This window comes from Tachyglossus aculeatus, chromosome Y3, assembly GCF_015852505.1.
Source record: "Tachyglossus aculeatus isolate mTacAcu1 chromosome Y3, mTacAcu1.pri, whole genome shotgun sequence".
Taxonomy (NCBI): Eukaryota; Metazoa; Chordata; class Mammalia; order Monotremata; family Tachyglossidae; genus Tachyglossus; species Tachyglossus aculeatus.
In genome coordinates, this window is record NC_052095.1 from 1,786,054 (window position 1) to 1,801,683 (window position 15,630).

Genomic DNA, 15,630 nt, shown 5'->3' on the forward strand with positions numbered 1-15,630 from the left:
CTCCCTGCGCTGTGATTGGTCCGGAGCTCGGCCTGGGGCCGCTCCCGCCCCTCCGCAGCGCTCACTACAGCGCTCCTACCCAATAGCAGCTCAGTAAACACCCTTCATTCATTCATTCCATCGTATTTATTGAGCGCTTCCCGTGTGCAGAGCGCTGGGCTAAGCGCTTGGGGGGAAGTACAAGTCGGCAACATAAGTCGTCAAGTCACTTCACTTCTCTGGGCCTCAGTTCCCTCATCTGTCAAATGGGGATGAATAATAATAATGACGGTGGCGTTTATTCAGCGCTTACTATGTGCACAGCACTGTTCTAAGCGCTGGGGAGGTGACAAGGTGATCAGGTTGTCCCACGAGGGCCTCACAGTCTTAATCCCCATTTTACAGATGACGTAACTGAGGCCAGAGAAGTGAAGTGACTTGCCCGAAGTCACACGGCTGACAACTGGGGGAGCCGGGATTTGAACCCATGACCTCTGACTCCAAAGCCCGGGCTCTTTTCCACTGAGCCACGCTGCTTCTCAAGTGCTTACTATGTACAAAGCACTGTTCTAAGCGCTGGATATAATAATAATAGTGTTGGTATTTGTTAAGCGCTTACTATGTGCAAAGCACTGTGCTAAGCGCTGGGGTAGATACAAGGTTGTCCCACGTGGGGCTCACAGTCTTCATCCCCACTTTACAGATGAGGGAACTGAGGCCCAGAGAAGTTGTGACTTGCCCAAAGTCACACAGCTGAAAAGTGGCGGAGCCAGGATTTGAACCCACGACCTCTGACTCCAAAGCCCGGGCTCTTTCCACTGAGCCACGCTGATCAATTTATAATTTATCAACTATCAAATTATCAATGGTCAAATACATTTATGGATTTATTCAATCAATAAACACGATTGAATGAATGAATGGGGAGGTTACAAGATGATCGGGTTGTCCCATGGGGCGGGGGGGGGGGCGGTGCTCACAGTCTTCATCCTCATTTGACAGACGAGGGAACTGAGGCCCAGAGAAGTGAAGTGACTTGCCCAAGTTCACACAGCAGACAAGCGGCGGGGCCGGGATTAGAACCCACGACTTCTGACTCCTGAGCCCAGGCTCTTTCCACTGAGCCACGCTGCTTCTCAGCCCCACGTGGGACAATCTGATGACCTTGTATCTACCCCAGTGCTTAGAACAGTGCTTGGCACATAGAAAGCGCTGAACAAATCCCATTATTATTATTATTATTATTATTTTTATTATTCAATTCATCACAAACCCCCACAAACCCTCCTCAATCCCCCAACAAATCCTCCCCAAAGCCGCACAAATCCTCCTCAACTGACTGTCCACAAACACTTCTTGAAGCCCTCGGCAAACCCCCTCCCAGACCCTCCTCAAAACCCCACAAAGCTCCACAAAACCTCCTAAAAGCCACACAAAACCCCCACGAGGCACCACAAAACCACCACAACGCCACACAAAACCGCCGCAATGCCACACAAAACCTCCACGAGGCTCCATGAAACCTCCACAAGACCCAACAACAACTCCACAAGGCTCCACAAAGTCGACGCAAAGCCCCACCAAACCTTCTCAAGGCTCCACAAAATTCATTCATTCATTCAATCGTATTTATCAAGCTATCACTGTGTGCAGAGCACTGTACTGAGCGCTTGGGAAGTACAAATCGGCAACATATAAAGACGGTCCCTACCCAACAATGGGCTCGCAGTCTAGAAATGGGGTCACATGAACATAGAGCCCCACAAACCTCAAGGGCTCACAAAACCTACATAAAGCCGTACACAATCAATCAATCAATCAATCGTATTTATTGAGCACTTACTGTGTGCAGAGCACTGTACTAAGCACTTGGGAAGTACAAGTTGACAACATATAGAGACAGTCCCTGTCCAACAGTGGGCTCACAGTCTAGAAACTCCGCAAGCCCCCACGACGCCCCACAAAACCCACACAAGGCCCAACAAAACCTCCACAAAGCTCCACAGAATCAACACAGAGCCACACGAAACCTCCACAAAACCCACACAAGGCCCAACAAAACCTCCACAAAGCTCCACAGAATCCACACGAAACCTCCACAAGACTCCACAAAGTTGACACGGAGCCCCACGAAACAGACCCAAGGCTCCACAAAATCAAAACAGAGCCCCATGAAACCTTCTCAAGGCGCCACAAAACCTACATAAAGCCCTACACAATCCCCACAAAACCTCCATGGAGCCCCACAGAACCCACACAAGGCCCAACAAAACCTCCACAAAGCTCCACAGAATCAACACAGAACCACACCATGACAAAGCTCCACAAAGTCGACACAGAGCCCCGCAAAGCTGACCCAAGTCTCCACAAAACCTATATAAAGCCCTACACAATCCCCATAAAATCTCCACAAAGCCACACAAAACCTCCACCAGGCAAGTGGGAAGAAGGAAGGGGAGAAAGGGATGTAAAAAGCGGAAAGTAGGGAGATGAAGGGAGGGGAAGCGCAGAAGTGGGGGAGAAGAGAGGTGAGGAAGAGAGAGAAGGGGAGAAAGAGGATAAACAGTAATGATGATATTTATTGGGCGTCCACTGGGTGCAGTGCACTGTACTAAGCGCTTGGGAAAGCATGACAAACCAGACGTGTTCACTGCTTACAAGGAGCTTTCACTTTAGCAGGGAGGGAAGCATGTGTATTTTGTAATGATGTCCGTCTCCCCCCGTCTAGACTGCGAGCCCATTGTGGGCAGGGATTATCTCTCTTTTTAGCTGTATTGTACTTTCCAAACGCTTAGAACAGTGTTCTGCACACAGTAAGTGCGCAATAAATACGATTGATTGTATGACTGAATGAACAAAATGGCTGGAAATCCCTCGTACGTATCTTTATACGTGGTTTCTCCTCCTACCTGTAATTTTATTCAAAGTTTATTTAAACTTTAAACCTTATTTAAACTTAAAATTTGTTGAAGTTTCTGTCTCCCCGACGAGATTGTAAATTCCTCGAGGGCAGGGATCACGTCTACTAACTTCATTGGACCAACACTCAGTATAGTGCTCTGCACAGAAGAAGCACTCAATAAATACCACGGCTTGATTGATTTGGTGCATTAACTGTATTTATTGAGCCCTTACTGTGAGCCCGTTGTGGACTGTCTCTATTTGTTGCAGAATTGTACTCTTGGTGTCTCAGTTCCCCTGTCTGTAAAATGGGACTGAAGACTGTGAGCCCCCCGTGGGACAACCCGATGACCTTGTATCAACCCCAGCGCTTAGAACAGTGCTTGGCACGTAGTCAGCGCTTAACAAATACCATCATTATTATTATAGTAAGCGCCTAGCAAATACAGTCATTAAGATTACGGTCTAGACGGGGAGACAGACATTAACAGAAATAAATAAAATACAGATATGGACATAAGTGCTGCGGGGTTGAGGGAAGGGTGAGAGGGAAAGGAACAAATCTAAGTACAATTCAAAAGAATCATAATAACTATTATTATTATGGTACTTGTTAAGTGCTTACTATGTGCTACGCACTGTTCTAAGCACTGGACTAGATAAAAGTTAATAATAATGGCATTTGTTAAGCGCTTACTATGTGCTACGCACTGTTCTAAGCACTGGACTAGATAAAAGTTAATAATAATGGCGTTTGTTAAGCGCATACTATGTGCCAAGCACTGTTCTAAGCGCTGGGGGGATAACAAGCTCATTATTATTAATAATTAATCATTATTTATTAACTAACATTAAATTGAATTAAGTAATACAATATAATTATAATAGTATACATTATGTTATCATATTATATATTTTAGTATATTATTGATTCATTAATTAATGAATAATAATCATTAATAATGGCATTTGTTAAGCACTTACTATGTGCCAGGCACTGTTCTAAGCGCTGGGGGGATAACAAGCTCATTATTATTAATAATTAATCATTATTAATTAATTAATATCAAAATTAAATTAAATAATGTAATGTAAAGATGATATTGTACATTATGGTATAATATATTTTATTATATTATTAATTCATTAATTAATGAATAATAATCATTCATAATGGCATATATTTTATTATATTATTAATTCATTAATTAATGAATAATAACCATTCATAATGGCATTTGTTAAGTGCTTACTATGTGCCAAGCACTGTTCTAAGCGCTGGGAGGGATAACAAGCTCATCGGGTTGTCCCACGTGGGGCTCACAGTCTTCATCCCCACCTGACAGATGAGGGAACTGAGGCCCAGAGAAGCGAAGTGACTGGCCCAAAGCCACCCAGCTGACAAGTGGCGGAGCCAGGCTTCGAACCCACGCCCTCTGACTCCCAAGCCCGGCCTCTTTCCACTGAGCCACGCTGCTTCTCTAATAATAATAGTCATAATAGTCATAAGCGCTTACTATGTGTTCTAATGAGTCCCTGTCCCACATGGGGCTCACACTCTTCATCCCCATTTTACAGATGAGGGAAGTGAGGTCCAGAGAATGCTAATAATGACGATTACGGCGATTGTTAGGCGCTGCCTATGTACTGTTCTAAGCTCCGGGGTGCCCACTGTTGAGTAGGGACTGTCTCTGTATGTTGCCAGCTTGTACTTCCCAAGCGCTTAGTACAGTGCTCTGCACACGGTAAGAGCTCAATAAATATGATTGATTGATTGATTGCAAAGTCACCCGCAGACAAGTGGCGAGGCTGGGAGGAGGACCCAGGGCCTACCTATTCCCAGGCCCGGGCTCTACCCACTGTGACACGCTGCTTCTCGGGACGGGCCCCATCGGTGTCGACGGGACTTTGGGAAGCACCCCACATCCCGGGGACACTCCCCATGTCCCCAGAGTGGACGGGTCGATGACCTACCTCTGTCCGTTGCTCCCGGCTGTCCACGCCACCCGGACTTTCAGCTCCAAGACCAATAAAATGTGACCACGAGGAGCCGCCGGGTCACCTGGCAGGCCACGGGACAAACGATCAGTCCCAAATCAATACCAAACCGTTTTCAGATCCTTTGTTATTTTTTGTTTTCTTTGAAGATGGCATGAAAAGCGGGTTAAAAGGCAGGGGTTTAGCAGACGCCGGAGCGCGTTCAGGAAAGTCGGCATGGCGGGCCATTTAATGGTTGCCAACTTGTACTTCCCAAGCGCTCTGTCCAGTGCTCCGCACACAGTAGGCGCTCAGTAAATATGACTGACTGACTGACTGACTGAATTTAATTGCATTAATATGGAACTGTGTGCTGAGCAGGAGACTGGACTAATAATAATAATAATGATGATGGCATTTGTTAAGCGATTACTATGTGCAAAGCACTGTTCTAAGCGCTGGGGAGGATAGAAGGTGATCAGGTTGTCCCACTTGGGGCTCACAGTCTTAATCCCCATTTTACAGATGAGGGAACTGAGGCTCAGAGAAGTTAAGTTCATTCGTTCATTCATTCAATCATATTTTTTAATAATGATGGCATTTGTTAAGTGCTTACTATCTGTCAAGCACTGTTCTAAGCGCTAGTAGAGACCAGGTGATCAGGTTTGTCCCATGCGGGGCTCACAGTTTTCACCCCCATAATAATAATAATAATGGTGGCATTTATTAAGTGCTTATTATGTGCAAAGCACTGTATTAAGCGCTGGGGAGGTTACAAGGTGATCAGGTTGTCCCATGGTGGGGGGCTCACAGTCTTCATCCCCAAGACTGCACTAATAATAATAATAATTATGGTATTTGTTAGGTGCTTACTATGTGCCAAGCACTGTTCTAAGCGCTAGTAAAGACCAGGTGATCAGGTTTGTCCCATGTGGGGCTCACAGTCTTCATCCCTATAATAATAATGGTGGCATTTATTAAATGCTTACTATGTGCAAAGCACTGTACTAAGCGCCGGGGAAGTTACAAGGTGATCAGGTTGTCCCATGGTGGGGGGCTCACAGTCTTCATCCCCATTTTACAGATGGGGTAACTGAGGCCCAGAGAAGTGATGTGACTGGCCCAAAGTCACTCAGCTGACAAGGCAGGGCCAGAATTAGAACCCACGACCTTTGACTCCCAAGCCCAGCCTCTTTTAGACTGTGAGCCCTCTGTTGGGTAGGGACTGTCTCTATATGTTAACATCTTGTACTTCCCAAGCGCTTAGTACAGTGCTCTGCACACAGTAAACACTCAATAAATACGATTGATTGATTGATTGATTGATTTGCCGACTTATACTTCCCAAGCGCTTAGTACAGTGCCCCGCACGCAGTAAGCGCTCAATAAATAGGCTGGAATGAATGAATAATGCAAGAAGCTGGATTGGGTGAAGACGAACTGGCAGGTGGGAGGAAGGAGTGGGAACAACCTTTGTTGTGCTGATGATACTATCCGCTTAGTACAGTGCACACGGTAAGCACTCAATAAATACGATTGAATGAATACCCTACTAGCGGAAGGTGAAGACGATCTGAAGGGCTTATTATTAAAAGTTAAGGAACAGAGCAAAGAGATGGGCCTAAACTTAAATGTCAAGAAAAAAGAGATTGTGACCCCTGGCGGTTTCAACACACTCATCGTCATCATCATCAATTGTATTTATTGAGCGCTTACTGTGTGCAGAGCACTGTACTAAGCCCTTGGGAAGTACAATTTGACAACAAATAGGGACAGTCCCTACCCAACAGTGGGCTCACACTCACAGTGGGTGGAGAGAAGATTGAGATAGTTGACGATTTTTCTCTCCCAGGATCATTCAGTCCTATTTATTGAGCGCTTACTGGGTGCTCAATATTATTCTGCTCTAGCCCCTTGGCGCGGGACAGCCCACAGTGGGAGAGTGACCATACCGTAGGGTAGCGGTGTGGTCTAGCGGGTAGCCCCCGGGCCTGGAAGTGAGAAGGACCCAGGTTCTAATTACCCAGCTCTGCCTCTTGTCTGTTGTGTGACCTTGGCAAGTCACTTCACTTCTCTGGGCCTCAGTGACCTCATCTGGAAAATGGGGATTTAATAATCATAACAATAATAGTGGTATTTGTTAAGCTCTTGCTGGGTGCCAAGCACTGTACTAAGCGCCAACCAAATCGGGTTGGACACAGTCCCAGCCCCCCATGGGGCTCACAGCCTCCATCCCCATTTTATAGATGGGGGAACTGAGGCCCAGAGAAGTGAAGTGACTTGCCCAAGGTCACACAGCAGACATGTGGCGGAGCTGGGATTAGAACTCACGACCTTCTGGCTCTCAGGCCCGGGCTCTAGCCACTATGCTATCTGATTAAGCATGGCTCAGTGGAAAGAGCCCGGGCTTTGGAGTCAGAGTTCCTGGGTTCAAATCCTGGCTCCGCCAACCGTCGGCTGGGCGACTTTGGGCAAGTCACTTCACTTCTCTGAGCCTCAGTTCCCTCATCTGTCAAATGGGGATGAAGACTGTGAGCCCCCCGTGGGACACCCTGATCACCTTGTATCCCCCCCAGCACCTAGAACAGTGCCTGGCACACAGTAAGCGCTTAATAAATGCTATCGTTATTATTATTATTTTTAAGACTGTGAGCCCAATGTGAGACAGGGACTGCATCCAACCCAATTACCTTGTAATAATAATAATAATGTTGGTATGTGCTAAGCATTTACTATGTGCCAAGCACTGTTCTAAGCGCTGGGGGGGGGATACAAGGTAATCAAGGTTGTCCCATGTGGGGCTCCCAGTCTTCATCCCCATTTTCCAGATGAGGGAACTGAGGCCCAGAGAAGTGAAGTGATTTGCCCAAAGTCACACAGCTGATGAGTGGCGGAGCCACGATTAGAACCCGTGACCTCTGACTCCCAAACCCGGGCTCTCTCCACTGAGCCACGCTGCTCTCTACCTCAGTGCTTAGTATGGTGTCTAGCCCATAATAAGCTCTTGACAGATAATAATAATAATAATAATGGTATTTGTTAAGCGCTTACTATGTGCCAAGCACTGTTCTAAGTGCCGGGAAGATACAAGGTGATCGGGTCGTCCCACGTGGGGCTCACAGTCTTCATCCCCATTTTCCAGATGAGGGAACTGAGGCCCAGAGAAGTGAAGCGACTTGCCCAAAGTCACCCAGCTGACAATTGGCGGAGCCAGGATTTGAACCCACGACCTCAGACTCCAAAGCCCGGGCTCTTTCCACTGAGCCACGCTGCTTCTCTAACAGATACGACAATTGCGCTTAGAACAGTGCCCCGGCGCTTTCAACAGTGCCTGGCACCTACTAAGTGCTTAACAGATGCCATTATTATTAATTATTCTGATTATCCATTCAATCGTATTTATTGAGCGCTGACTGTGTGCAGAGCACTGTACTAAGCACTTGGGAAGTCCAAGTTGGCAACATGTAGAGACGGTCCCTACCCAACAGCGGGCTCACGGTCTAGATTATCTGTTATGCCAGGGGCAGGGCTGGCAACCGGGTCAAGTGTGGGGTGAACGTGGGCTGGGTGGGGTGGGGGGAAGGACTTGGAATAATAATAATAATAATAATTATGGTGATGATGGCATTTATTAAGCGCTTACTATGTGCCAAGCACTGTTCTAAGCGCCGGGGGAGGTTACAAGGTGATCAGGTTGTCCCACGGGGAGCTCACAGTCTTCATCCCCATTTTCCAGATGAGGGAACTGAGGCCCAGGGAAGTGACGTGACTTGCCCAAAGTCACCCAGCTGACAGTGGGCGGAGCAGGGATTCGAACCCGCGACTTCTGACTCCAAAGCCCGGGCGCTTTCCACTGAACCACGCTGCATCTTACCTCCTTCCCTTCCCCGCAGCACCTGTATATATGTATATATGTTTGTACATATTTATTACTCTATTTACTTATTTATTTATTTTACTTGTACATATCTATTCTATTTATTTTATTTTGTTAGCATGTTTGGTTTTGTTCTCTGTCTCCCCCTTTTAGACTGTGAGCCCACTGTTGGGTAGGGACTGTCTCTGTATGTTGCCAATTTGTACTTCCCAAGTGCTAGTACAGTGCTCTGCACATAGTAAGCGCTCAATAAATACGACATGATGATGATGATATATTTGTACATATTTATTACTCTATTTACTTATTTATTTATTTTACTTGTACATACCTATTCTGTTTATTTTATTTTGTTAGCATGTTTGGTTTTGTTCTCTGTCTCCCCTTTTATAATAATAATAATAATAATGGCATTTATTAAGCACTTACTATGTGCAAAGCACTGTTCTAAGCGCTGGGGGGATACAAGGTGATCAGGTTGTCCCACGTGGGGCTCACAGTCTTAATCCCATTTTACAGGTGAGGTAACCGAGGCACAGAGAAGTTAAGTGGCTTGCCCAACGTCCCACAGCTGACAAGTGGGGGAGGCGGAATTCAAACCCATGACCTCTGACTCCAAAGCTCGGGCTCTTTCCACTGAGCCATGCTGCTTCTCCCTTTTCAACTGTGAGCCCACTGTTGGGTAGGGACCGTCTCTAGATGTTGCCAACTTGGACTTCCCAAGCGCTTAGTCCAGTGCTCTGCACACAGGAAGCGCTCAATAAATACGATTGATTGATTGATTGATTCTCTAATTCTGATTCTATTGGTTCTGTTTTGCCACCCGTCGCCGTGTTTCGTTTTGTCGTCTGTTGTCTAGACCGTGTGCCCGTCGTCGGGTAGGGACCGACTTGCCGACTTGGCCTTCCCAAGCGCTCAGTCTGTTGTGATCGGGTTTGTCTGATATCCATTTTGTTTTCCCATCCCTTCCTCCCATCCCTTTGTACACCCTTCTTCATGGAAGAAGAACGCCCGCCAAAACTTCCTGCCACAAAACCTGCCTAACAAAGGCCTCCCCCACCCTGACCTGCCTGACAAAAGCCATCCCTGTTGTCCACTAGCGGACTTGACATGACTGACTCCATTTTGTGCAGGCTGAGAGAACAACTCCTTTTTGTATTGTCTGCAACAGATGCCTTCAAGGCCATTAAACAAGTAACACTTATCTATGTAAGGTCGTAGGTCAGATGACATCCTGACAAGACAGTGACAACGGAAGATAACAGAATTTACACACCTATTTATACAAGGCCATATGACAGATAACAACAACCTTTACAAGGCAGTAAAAACAGAATTTACAGCATCCTGTTGGTCCTAATTGGATTCCTGAAATTCCTAAATGCTCCCTCCCATGTTGTTGTAACTGAATAAAAGACACAGTGAGAATGGGATCGGGGCTGCTTGATCTGGGTCCCTGGCCCCTTGCAGCCGTGCGCTAATAGAATCCACTTCTAAATTTCTACCTTGGTCTCACTCGCTGATTCTCGGCACAACAAGTCCAGTGCGCTGCCCACGGGAAACGCTCAATAAATACGACTGAATGAATGAATGTGGGAAAACGGGAGCGTGGGAGAGGAGTTGCCGCAGGGAAGACGACTTCCTCTCCTCCGCGTGACGGCAACCCACTCCCGTCCTCCGCCAGGCCACAAAAGAAATAAACAAGATGGGGCCTGCGGGGCCCGGTGCCCCTCCAAACCAAACAGATGAGCAGCGTGGCGGGCTCTGGGTGGGGCGCTGTGCTGAGCGCCGCCGTAAACACGAGGTGACCAGCTCAGACTCGGCCCCGGGCCTCAGCCGGAGGGAGAACGGGGGTTGGAGCCCCATTCGACGGATGAGGAGACTGAGGCCCAGATGTGCCCATGAGCCCGCTGGTGCATAGGGACCGTCTCTGTATGTTGCCAACTTGGACTTCCCAAGCGCTTAGTACAGTGCTCTGCACACAGTAAGCGCTCAATAAATACGATTGATGATGATGATGATGATGATGTTAAGTGCTTTACTATGGGCCAAGCACTGTTCTAAGCTCTGGAGGGGAGAGACAAGGTGATCAGGTTGTCCCACGGGGGGCTCACAGTCTTCATCTCCATTTGACAGATGAGGAAACTGAGGCCCAGAGAAATTAAGTGACTTGCCCAAGGTCACCCAGCAGACAGGCAGCGGAGCCGGGATGAGAACCCCAGTCCTTCCGACTCCCAAGTCTGGGCTCTACCCACTAGACCTCGCTGCTTCTCTTATTATTATTCTTTAATGATCACCCTGTGGGACAACCTGATGGTAGGGACCGTCTCTAAATGTTGCCAATTTCTACTTCCCAAGCGCTTAGTACAGTGCTCTGCACCCAGTAAGCGCTCAATAAATACGACTGAATCAATGAATTCATTCATACATTTTTATTTATTAAGCGCTGATTATTATTCTTTAATGATCACCTTGTGGGACGACCTGATGGTAGGGACCGTCTCTATATGTTGCCAATTTCTACTTCCCAAGCGCTTAGTACAGTGCTCTGCACACAGTAAGCGCTCAATAAATACGATTGAATCAATGAATTCATTCATACATTCGTATTTATTGAGTGCTTCACAGGTGCAGGGCATTTGAGAGACTCCGACAGAGCAATAAATAGACACATTCCCGGCCCATGAGCGCTTAGTCGTGGCTCAGTGGAAAAGAGACTGGGCTTTGGAGTCCGAGGTCACGGGTTCAAATCCCAGCTCTGCCAATTGTCAGCTGTGTGACTTTGGGCAGGTCACATCACTTCTCTGGGCCTCAGTTCCCTCTTCTGGAAAATGGGGATGAAGCCTGTGAGCCCCCGGGGGGACAACCCGATCACTTTGTAACCTCCCCAGCGCTTAGAACAGCACTTGGCATATAGTAAGCGCTTAATAAATTCCATTATTATTATTATTATTATGGGGATTAAGACTGTGAGCCCCCCATGGGACAACCAGATCACCTTGTAACCTCCCCAGTGCTTAGAACAGTGCTTGGCACAGTGTAAGTGCTTAATAAATGCCATTATTATTATTATTGTTATGGGGATTAAGACTGTGAGCCCCCGTGGGACAACCTGATCACCTTGTAACCTCCCCAGCGCTTAGGACAGTGCTTGGCACAGTGTAAGTGCTTAATAAATGCCATTATTATTATTATTATTATTATTATTATGGGGATTAGGATTGTGAGCCCCTCAGGGGACAACCTGATCACCTTGTAATCTCCCCAGCGCTTAGAACAGTGCTTGGCACATAATCAGCGCTTAACAAATACCATAATAATAATAATAATAATAATAATCAAATGGGGATGAAGACTGTGAGCCACCATGGGAAAACCTGATCACCTTGTAACCTCCCCAGCGCTTAGAACAGTGCTTGGCATATAGTAAGCACTTAATAAATGTCATTATTATTATTATGGGGATTAAGATTGTGAGCCCCCCATGGGCCAACCTGATCACCTTGTAACCTCCCCAGCGCTTAGAACAGTGCTTGGCACACAGTAATAGCTTAATAAATGTCATTATTATTATTATTATTATTAGGAGGCCTTCCCAGACAGAACCCCCTCCTTCCTCTCCCCCTCCTCCCCCTCTCCACCGCCCCCCCCCCCCCGCCTTACCTCCTTCCCTTCTCCACAGCACCTGGATATATGGATATATGTTTGTACGGATTTATTACTCTATTTATTGATTTATTTTACTTGTCCATATCTATTCTATTTATTTGATTTTGTTAATATGTTTGGTTTTGTTGTCTGTCTCCCTGTTCTAGACTGTGAGTCTGCTGCTGGGTAGGGACCGTCTCTAGATGTTGCCAACTTGGACTTCCCAAGCTCTTAGTACAGTGCTCTGCACACAGTGGGTGCTCAATAAATACGATTGATTGATCGACTGATTGATTAGTCCAGTACCCTGCACACTTCCGGCGCTCAATAAATACGATCGAGCGAAGGATTGCCAGGGATTAGAGAAGCAGCGTGGCTCAGTGGCAAGAGCCCGGGCTTTGGAGTCCGAGGTCATGGGTTCAAATCCCGGCTCTGCCTATTGTCAGCTGGGTGACTTTGGGCAAGTCACTTCACTTCCCTGGGCCTCAGTTCCCTCATCTGGAAAATGGGGATGAAGACTGGCAGCCCCCTGAGGGGCAACCTGATCGCCTTGTAACCTCCCCAGTGCTTAGAACAGTGCTTGGCACATAGTAAGCGCTTAGTAAATGCTATTATTATTACTATTTGGAGGCCAGGGCAGCGCAGGGGTGGAATTTTTTCTTTTCCTGGCTCCTGCCACAGGCGACTGGTTTTTCCTGTTCGTTTTCCTGTTTCCTGGATTAACTCAGCTTTCTTTGACCATGGCTCCCCTCTCACCCACAAAAAAAGACCCTCCCCCACCCCAGCTCTGCCCTGAACCTCCCAAAACAATGTTAACCCGCTTCCTGAGAAGCAGCAGGGCCTAGTGGATAAGATCCCGTGCCTGGGAGTGGTCGAGGGTTTGAATCCTGGCTCTGCCACTTAATAATAATCCATCCATCAATCAGTCAATCGTACTTATTGAGCGCTTACTGTGTGCAGAGCACTGTACTAAGTGCTTGGGGAGTACAAGTTGGCGACATATAGAGACAGTCCCTACCCAACAGTGGACTCACAGTCTAGAAGTCTATATTATTACTATAATAATAATGATGGCATTTATAATAATAATAATAATAGTAGCATTTATTAAGCGCTTACTATGTGCAAAGCACTGTTCTAAGCGCTGGGGAGGTTACAAGGTGATCAGGTGGTCCCCCGGGGGGGCACAGAGTCTTTATCCCCATTTTACAGTTGAGGGAACTGAGGCCCAGAGAAGTGAAGTGACTTACCCAAAGTCACACAGCTGACAAGTGGCGGAGCAGGGTTTTGAACCCATGACCTCGGACTCCAAAGCCCGGGCTCTTTCCACTGAGCCACGCTGCTTACTAAGCGCTTACTCTGTGCAAAGCATTGTTCTAAGCCCTGGGGAGGTTACAAGGTAATAATAATAATGATGGCAGTCATTAAGCGCTTACTATGTGCGAAGCACTGTTCTAAGCGCTGGGGAGGTTACAAGGTAATAATAATGATGACAGTCATTAAACGCTTACTATGTGCAAAGCACTGTTCTAAGCGCTGGGGAGGTTACAAGGTAATAATAATAATAATGGCAGTCATTAAGCGCTTACTATGTGCAAAGCACTGTTCTAAGCGCCAGGGAGGTTACAATGTGATAATAATAATAATGGCAGTCATTAAGCACTTACTATGTGCAAAGCACTGTTCTAAGCGCCGGGGAGGTTACAAGGTAATAATAATAATAATAATAATAGTGGCAGTCATTAAGCGCTTACTATGTGCAAAGCACTGTTCTAAGCGCTGGGGAGGTTACGAGGTTACCTGATCACCTCGTAACCTCCCCAGAGCTTAGAACAGTGCTTTGCACATAGTAAGCACTTAATAAATGCCATTATTATTATTATTATTATTATTATTATTATTATTATTATTATTATTATTATTATTAAGGTGATCCGGTTGTCCCACATGGGGCTCACGGTCTTCATCCCCATATTACAGATGAGGGACCTGCGGCCCAGAGAAGTCAAGTGACTTGCGCAAAGTCACGCAGCTGACAAGTGGCAGAGCGGGATTTGAACCCAGGACCTCGGACTCCAAAGCCCGGGCTCTTTCCACTGAGCCTCGCTGCTTCCCACTGGTCTGCCGTGTGACCCTGGGCAAGTCCCTCCACTTCCCTGGGTCTCCATTCCCTCATCTGGAAAATGGGGGTGGAGACCGCGAGCCCCACGGGGTACGGGGGCTGCGCCCGACCTGATTCGTTTCTGGATCAACTCCGGCGCTTAGAACAGTGCTTGGCACATAGTAAGCGCCTAACGAGTACCGTAATTATTATTATTACAGAGAAGCAGCGTGGCTCAGTGGACAGAGTCCGGGTTTGGGAGTCAGAGGTTATGGGTTCAAATCCCGGCTCCGCCAACTGTCAGCTGGGTGACTTTGGGCAAGTCACTTCACTTCTCTGGGCCTCAGTTTCCTCATCTGGAAAATGGGGATGAAGACCGTGAGCCCCATGTGGGACAAACGGATCACCTTAATAATAATAATAATAATAATAATAATAATAATAATGGCATTTATTCAGCGCTTACTATGGGCAAAGCACTGTTCTAAGCGCTGGGGAGGTTACAAGGTTACCTGATCACCTTGTAACCTCCCCAGCGCTTAGAACAGTGCTTTGCCCATAGTAAGCGCTTAATAACTGCCATTATTATTATTATTATTACCTTGTAACCCCCCGTGGGACAACCTGATCACCTTGTAACCTCCTCAGCGCTTAGAACAGTGCTTTGCCCATAGTAAGCGCTTAATAACTGCCATTATTATTATTACCTTGTAACCCCCCGTGGGACAACCTGATCACCTTGTAACCTTCCCAGCGCTTAGAACAGTGCTTGGCACATAGTAAGCGCTTAATAACTGCCATTATTATTATTATTATTATTACCTTGTAACCCCCCGTGGGACAACCTGATCACCTTGTAACCTCCCCAGCGCTTAGAGCAGTGCTTGGCACATAGCAAGCGCTTAATAAATGCCATCATCATTATTATTATGAACAGATACCACAGTTATTATTACTATTATTATTATTGAGCACTTACTGGGCAGTGCACTGTACTAAGCGCTTGGGCGAGGATGGTTTGATAGTAGACATGCTCCTCGCCTTCACCAGCGCTGTGCACGTGTTAAGCGCTTAATAAATGCCATCATTATTATTGTTATTATTCAAGGAGTTACGGGTGAGAGGGAGGAGCTTGCGGGATGAGGGA